The following is a 6,000-nucleotide window of genomic DNA, read 5'->3' as shown; positions in this document are numbered from 1 at the left end:
CTGGGCTGGGGAGAAGGTAGCAATAAGAAAGTGGGAGAGAACTACAAAAAATGGCATAATGCACTTCAGAACAACATAGTCATTTTGAAACTGTCCTAGAGTCAGAGTTAAGTCCTGCTCACAGGCTGTATCATTAAATTCAGTTCCCAAGAGGTGATCAAGGGTTGTCCATGGGCTCAACATCCAATGATATTTATTTAACTTTGAATTGCAGCCATCATTCTCCATGTCCAACACTACATCTCCCATCCACTAGAGGGCACAATATTCATATTGTTACAATCTGCACTTGAAAGTCATACGGTGAAAGCTGTATGGCATGGAAACAGGCTCTTCAGTCCAACTCATCCATGCTGACCAGATATCCTATAGAAATCTAGTCCCATTTGCCAGTATTTGGCCCATATCCCTCTAAACCCTTCCTATTCGTGTACCCATCCAGATGCCTTTTAAATGTTGTAATTGTACCAGCCTCCACCATTTCCTCTAGCAGCTCGTTCCATATACACACCATCCTCTGTGTGAAAAAGTTGCCCATTAGGTCCCTTTAAATCTTTCCCCTCTCAACTTAAACCTATGCCCTCTAGTTCTGGATTCACTCACCTAACATTCTTTACATAGTGGAAACAATATGAACAGAGAATCTATGATTAACTGGTTGAAGAGCTCTTGCTGACACTGATCTGATGGGCCGAAGGCTTTGTTCTGTGCTTTATTTCTGATAGAGGAACACAAAGCCAACCTAACCATGGTATCTCAGCTGACCTGATCCGTTTAACCCACCCATTGGATCTGAGGAACCGAATGAGAAAAACACTTGCTGTGACCTTCCTCTGGGCTGTAACATCTCTATAACTCATGGAACTTATCATCCAAGTGCCTTGACACGTGGCAGCCACAGCCTTTCAATCTCTCCCAACATAGAAACAGCGGTTGTGTTTAGTTGCTTCCTTCACAGTCAACCTCTTGCCCTTCCTCTGTTAGTCTGTCATTCGTTCTTTTCTCCACCCAAATTACCCTACAGATGATTTTTAAGCACTACATTTCAAAGCTGCTGATTTTCTTTACTCGGTCCTCCCCAGTGCTACAGGTTTCATGTCCACAATTCATAGCTGACCAATCATGACATTTTAGAGCCCGGAGTGTTATCGCAAGACCCAATCTACTGTCTTTTAATTTGTAAGAACATGTCTGACATATCCAATGTAGTTTTCAGTACTGCTTTTAGCATCTGCTTTTCACTGCGGTCCTCACAGATTTAATTCACCATCGACATTACAATTTCAGCTTAAAGTTGAAAATGAGGCAGGATTCAAGACATGGCAGATCAGCATGGGGAAAAGTAGAGCATCCAGTCTGAAACTCAAGTCACTTAGTGAGAGACCATGAAACTTATCAATGATTCATGTAAAAACCTGGAGGCTAGTACAATTGCAACATTTAAGATGCCTTCGGGTCAGTATATGAATAGGAAGGGTTTGGAGGGATATGGGTCGGGTGTTGGCAGGTGGGACTAGATTGGGTTGGGATATCTGGTCGGCATGGACGGGTTGGACCGAAGGGTCTGTTTCCGTGATATACATTTCTTTGACCCTAGGGCAGGAAATCAAGGGCGGCACGGTGGCACAATGGTTAGCACTGCTGCCTCACAGCGCCAGAGACCCGGTTCAGTTCCTGACTCAGGCGACTGTGCAAACTCCACACAGTCATTCTCCCCGTGTCTGCGTGGGTTTCCTCCCACAGTCCAAAGATGTGCGGGTCAGGTGAATTGGCCATGCTAAATTGCCTGTAGTGTTAGATAAGGGGTAAATGTAGGGGTATGGGTGGGTTGCGCTTCGGCGGGTCGGTGTGGACTTGTTGGGCCGAAGAGCCTGTTTCCACACTGTAAGTAATCTAATCTAATCTAATCTAATCTAATGTCCTCACTAGCCTACCCTACATGTGATTCCAGACTTTCAGCACCGTGGTTAACTGTTAACTAGTCTCAAAACGACAAATACTTATTTCAAGGGCAATTCAGGATGGGAGACAAATGTTGTAATTGTACCAGTCTCCACCACTTCCTCTGGCAGCTGATACCCATGTCCCATGAGAGGATGCTAAACATACAAGCAAGGGAAGGAGAGGTGAGTTTGCATTTCTTAGGAACCTGGGACATTCCACTCCTTTGTAGTCAAAATACACATTGACCCCCTGACAACATGTAGCACCGTTGACCCCCTGTGACAGGCTGTACTTTTGTTGTGTGAGAGTTTGAAAGTTGATCCTATGAAGTACCTCAAGCACTGCTGACTACGATGACTTAGTGGGAGCAGAGTTTAATATCTCAAAGGACTGAGACCTAACATCCAGGTCATCCTCATGTTCTCATTAATGATGTCTACCATATCCAGTGTAACCGGTAGTTGCTAACATACATTAAACTATGCTCATATTTAATACAATTCCCATTAGACTACTAAGTTGTTTTCCCCTACCAAACAGTCTCGGCTCACCCAGTGGATCCCTACATGAAACCTACAATAGTACAGTCAACCTAAGCTATTTTACTAATCAAACTATTCAGAGATGTTGTCACACAAATCTGGAGTAGAACTTGTAGAGTCACAGAGTTATACCAGACAGAAACAGATCCTTAGGTCCATCTCGTCTCTGGGCCTCCCATTTCAGCGGCAGGGACAATATCATTGTTCCACAAGAGTGATTGGTTGGAGGGGAGGGTGGTGCAGATTCGTGGGAAGGAAGATGGACAGATGGGACAGATCATGAGGATGGTGCTGAGCTGGAAAGTTGGAACTGGAGTATGGTGGGGGAGGGGAAATGAGGAAACTGGTGAAATCCACATTGATGCCCTGGGGTTGGAAGATCCCAAGGTGGAAGATGAGGCGTCCTTTCTCCAGGCGTCAGGTGGTTAGGGAGTAGCGATGGAGGAGGCCTAGGACCTCCATGTCCTCGGCAGAGTGGGAGGAGGAATTGAAATGTTGGGCCATGGGGCGGTGGGGTTGCATGTCCTGGAGATGTTCTCTGAAGCACTCTGACGAGTAGCCCGGTCTCTCCAATGTAGAGGAGACCGCACCAGAAGCAACGGAGGAGGTGTAGTCCAGGTAGCTGTGGGAGTCGGTGGGTTTGTAGTAGATGTCAGTGTTGAGTTGGTCACCATTGATGGAGAGGTCCAGGAAGTGGAGGGAGGTGTCTGAAATGGTCCAGGTGAACATAAGGTCTGGGCGGAATGTGTTGGTGATGTTGATGAACTGTTCAACGTCCTCATGGGAGCATGAGGTGGCGCCGATGCAGTCATCAATCTAGCAGAGGAAAAGGTGGGGAATGGTATTGGTGTAACTGTGGAAGATGGACTGTTCCACGTAACCGACAAAGATACAAGCATAACTGAGGCCCATGCAGGTGGCATGGCTACCTCTTTTGTCTGGAGGCAGTGGGAGGATTCAAAAGAGAAATCATTGTGGATGAGGACCAGTTCATCCAAACAAATGAGAGTGTCAGTGGAAGGGTACTGGTGGGGATGTTGGGAGAGGAAGATTGGCAGGCAGGGCATTCCATGCCCTTCCCACGCTGATTGAAAAACCTACCTCTAACATCTGTCTTAAATCTCTTGCCCTTCAATTTGCAGCTATGCCCCCTCATACAAGCAGATGTCACCATCCTAGGAAAAAGACTCTCACTGTCCATTCTATATTATCCTCTGATCATGTTGTGTGTCTCTATTAAATCCCCTCTTAGCTGCCTTCTTTCGAATGAGAACAGACCCAAGTCCCTCATCCTTTCCTCATAAGTCATTTGCTTTAGACCAGGCCACATCCTGGTAAATCTCCTCTGCACCTTTTCCGATGTTTTCACAGCTTTCCTGTAATGGGGTTGAGGATCTAAAATCTGGATTTAGGCTGTTGTCTGCATGCTTTTACTAACTACAAAATGGCTTCTTAATGCAAGTAACATAAAATAACATAAGAAAATAGCTTCTAGGAGCAATGGCATCTACTCTGCTGAAAACCGCATTCTCGAACTAATTGAAAGAGATTAGCAAACAATGCCCTGTTCATTGTATAAATTAACTAAGTAAGATATGACATTATTAAAGCACCCTAGACTGGCTTTGGAAGACAGGTGGCAAGAGATAGGGGCGTGCAAAACCAGTCAGTTCCCAGAAAGTATCATTGGCATAATTTTATGTATATTTGTCACTTAATTTCAAAGCTAATCCAATAAAATAAAGGCTGTTCTGTTTGTTAGAAGACCTCTTAAAGTTGTCTGTGTTTTAAGCTAATTGCAGCAACTTTTCCAGAGTACACAGAGGTGCTTAACCCCTGTGTTGCTGGATAACCTACACCCAACGTTGTAATAAATTGTTAAATCTTGCTGAAATCAGACCAAGCTGCTAGTGTTTATTTGACCGATCGCAGAACCGAGAGGCCCCTCCCAGGGGTCTAGATTTACAGGGTGACCAGAATTGCACACAATACTACCTGCACTAGTATTTTGTACAGTTGCACCATGACATCTTGGCTCCAGAACTCAATTCCTCTACCAATAAAACCCAACACACTGTATGCCTTCTTAACAGCACCATCAACCTGGGTGGCAACTTTCAGGGATCTATGTACATGGACACCAAAATCCCTCTGCACATCCACACTACCAAGAATCTTTCCATTGACAAAGTATTCTGCCTTCCTGTTATTCTTCCCAAAGTGAATCACCTCACACTTATCGGCATTGAATTCCATTTTCCACCTTTCAGCCCAGTCCTGCAGTTTATCCAAGTCTTCCTGCAACCTGCAACATTCTTCCACACTGTCCACCACTCCACCAACTTTAGTGTCATCTGCAAACTTACTAACCCATCCACTTATGCCTGTGTCCAAGTAGTTTATAAAAATGACAAACAGAAATGGTCCCAAAACAGATCCTTGTGGCACATTACTAGTAACCGGTTTCCAAGCTGAATATTTTCCATCAACTACCATTCATTGCCTTCTTACAGAAAGCCAGTTTCTAATCCAAACTGCAAAATCACCTTCAATCCCATGCCTCCGCATTTTCTCCAGTAGCCTACCATGTGGAACCTTATCAAAGGCTTTGCTGAAGTCCATGGACACCACGTCAACTGCCCTCCCTACCCTCATCCACATGCATGGTCACCTTCTCAAAAAACACAATGCGGTTTGTGAGACACAACCTGCCCTTGACGAATCTATATTGACTATTTCCAATTAAATTGTTGCTTGCTCAATGATTATAAATCCTATCTCTTATAATTCTTTCCAAAACTTTTCCGACAACAGACGTAAGACTCACTGGTCTATAATTACCTGGGTTATCTCTATGCCCTTCTTGAACAAGGGCACAACATTTGCAATCCTCCAGTCCTCTGGTACTAAATTTACTAGGATATTGCCTGATATGAAGGGAAGGTCTTACATGGAAAGGCTGAGGGACTTGAGGCTGTTTTTGTTAGAACAAGGTTGAGAGGTGACTTAATTGAGACATAAGACAATCAGAGGGTTAGATAGGGTGGTCAGGGAGAGCCTTTTTTCTCGGATAGCAATGATTAGCACGAGGGGACATTGCTTGAAATTGAGGGTTGATAGATGTAAGAGGTAGTTTCTTTACTCAGAGAGCTGTAGGGGCATGGAACGCACTGCCTACAACAGTAGTAGACTTGCAAATTTAAGGGCTATGAAATGGCATTTGGAAAGGCATATGGACGAGAATGGAATAGCGTAGGTTAAATGGGCTTCAGATTGCTTCCACAGGTCGACGCAACATTGAGGGCCGAAGGGCCTGTTCTATGCTGTCATGTTCTATGAAACATAGAAGATTTTTAGGGGACTTGACAGAATAGATGTGGAGAGGTTCCCTTTGTGGGAAAGTCTAGGACCAGAGGAAAATATCAGAACCCTCATTCTCAGAATAATGGGTCACCTATTGACAACGCAATGAGGAGGAATTTCATCTCTCAGAGGGTAGTTCATTCTTGAGCAC

Source organism: Hemiscyllium ocellatum, chromosome 26, assembly GCF_020745735.1.
Source record: "Hemiscyllium ocellatum isolate sHemOce1 chromosome 26, sHemOce1.pat.X.cur, whole genome shotgun sequence".
NCBI lineage: Eukaryota > Metazoa > Chordata > Chondrichthyes > Orectolobiformes > Hemiscylliidae > Hemiscyllium > Hemiscyllium ocellatum.
Note: the sequence above shows the minus strand (reverse complement) of the source record.